The sequence below is a fragment of the Cavia porcellus genome, unplaced genomic scaffold (assembly GCF_034190915.1).
Source record: "Cavia porcellus strain 051 isolate PalLab524CR breed Dunkin Hartley unplaced genomic scaffold, mCavPor4.1 scaffold_9, whole genome shotgun sequence".
NCBI lineage: Eukaryota > Metazoa > Chordata > Mammalia > Rodentia > Caviidae > Cavia > Cavia porcellus.
This window is the reverse complement of record NW_026947492.1, coordinates 34869280-34871533: the sequence shown is the minus strand read 5'-3', so window position 1 is coordinate 34871533 and position 2254 is coordinate 34869280. Positions and strand designations below refer to the sequence as shown.

General features: G+C 30.7%; 1 non-coding gene across 1 annotated transcript; it reads left to right on the top strand.

Annotated features, from left to right (window-relative positions):
• Positions 1-360: 360 nt before the first annotated feature.
• On the top strand, positions 361-467 carry LOC111757689 (U6 spliceosomal RNA). Its single transcript, XR_002791976.1, has one exon. It is a non-coding gene; the product is annotated as a U6 spliceosomal RNA (small nuclear RNA).
• Positions 468-2254: the final 1787 nt, after the last annotated feature.

Below are 2254 nucleotides of genomic sequence, written 5' to 3'. Positions count from 1 at the left end.
TGTTTGTAATAGTATAGTTTGGTTTGGCAATGGACATCAAAATGACAATATCCAAGCCTCAGATCATGAGCTTAGAGAGGTCGTGTAGATTAGGGAATCATTTGTACAGAGGTGGATGGGTTTTCTGAGGGTAAAGGAGTTAAAAGAAGACATATCTTGAAAAAAATGTTCATTACTATTTCAAAAATTTGTAGCAAAATTATTCAGTTAGTGTTTGAATTGGCACAGAGTCATCCTGATAATGATGGAATTTGTGTAAAGGGTTTTCATGTGAAAACTGACACTAAGATAAGCAGTCACATGCACTATATATCACATCAGTTCTGCTGAGACAGCTCTGTTAAAAAAAATCAGGGTTTGGTGCTCGCTTCAGCAGCACATATACTAAAATTGGAACGATACAGAGAAGATTAGCATGGCCCCTGCGCAAGGATGACATGCAAAAAAATCAGGGTTTGTAAACAATAATGAAATTATTCAATGTGTGTTGAATGCTTTTATGTCTGTTTTTATTTTTTAACGGATGAGGTCAGTATAAGTAATTAGATTACCTCATTCTAACATACTTATCTGATTATAACACAAAACACAGGAGGAACAACTACTCTTACTCATTAAACATCAAGTCCCTTTGTGTAAGTTTTGAGGTTATATCTCAAAATAATGGGAAAACAATAGGAAAAATTTATTTTTCAGAGTATACAGCAAATGTCACACAATACAAACCTTGTTTTACTATGACATAATTTCAAATTATATTTTGTACTTTATCATAATTTAACATTTAATAATAATATATCTATTTGCCCAAAGTATAACTTCCATTAAAGTCTATTACTCATTAAATAATTTAATTTTTTTCTAAAGTAAATTTTAGTGATATTATTCACCATATACTTATTTAAAAAGTTATGGGAACTTTTTTGTGTGAGTATATTTCTAAAAAGAATTATGGGTTAGCTACTTTTATGAGAGAAATATTTAAGTAGTTCAATGAAAATTTTCTTTTCTGATTTAATTTAAGTGTACTGTATAAGAAATATTTGATAGTATAGTAAATTTGTTTTAAAAAAGAGAGAAGGCTAGTAATATTCTCGAGCTATCACTGGTCTCACATCTCTATTATGATTAGTTCTGGGAGATCAGTGTCGGGTTGATGAGTTTCAACAACTTTATTCAAAGGCAAATAGAAAGGTAACATTAAAAATGAATTCAGATATCACTCAATGAAAGGGAAAAATGATGTAACCAAAAGAGAAGCCATCAGGAAGCAGATGCACTAAACGTACCATTAATCCCACTTGGAAAACAAATCCAAACTGTTGGGTTTGGTCTGCCTGAAAGTTTCATGCAAAGATGAATGACAGGGGATTTAGCTCAGCGGCATAAGTGTCTGCCTTGCAAGCAGGCAGTTGTGAGTTCGATCCCCGGTACTGATAAAAAAAAAAAATATATATATATATATATATATTACATATATATATATATATATATATACATAGCTTACATATAATATATATGTATACATACATATTATATACATATAATATGTATTCATATATTACATTTGTACACATTAAAGTAGTGTGTATATTGATTCATTTTTTAAAACTATAAATTCAACTGAAAACCTCATTTCATTTCAGTTAATTTACATATAATTATACTTACCTAATATTCTTATAACATCTTTAAAAGTTTTCCTGAGTTATTTCTTATCCCCTAACAGTCTTATAAAGTATGTTATATTCTTACAGATACTAACCAAGATCATATAGCTACCAATTAATAAGTGTGGAATTTGAAGTCTTTGGGTTTCACCAGGAAGGCTGCTTTCTCACTGATTCATCACTTGTCTCCTTTATAGGATATTAGAGTAATAAAATAGAAATTAGTTATTAATATATATTAAAGTTGCATTTGTTTTCCTCTTCAAAGTTTTTGACATTGACATAGAGTTGCAATCCTATTTAAGTATACCTATCTAATTTTGTAGTAGGGTAAGTCTCTGATTTAGGAACAAGTTCTGTTCTCTGACAATGTTTGCAAGTCAGATTCATTCAGAAGCACAAAAGGTGTCTTACACATCTTTGACACAAACATACAACATGAAGTATAAAAAAAACCCACATTCAAATGTGGTAAGTCCCTGGCTGTTCACTATCACACTGTCGCACTGTACAACACAACTATAACTGCAGAGCAACACAACTGTAACAATGTCTGGAGACACATGGGCTACTTCTGCGATTTG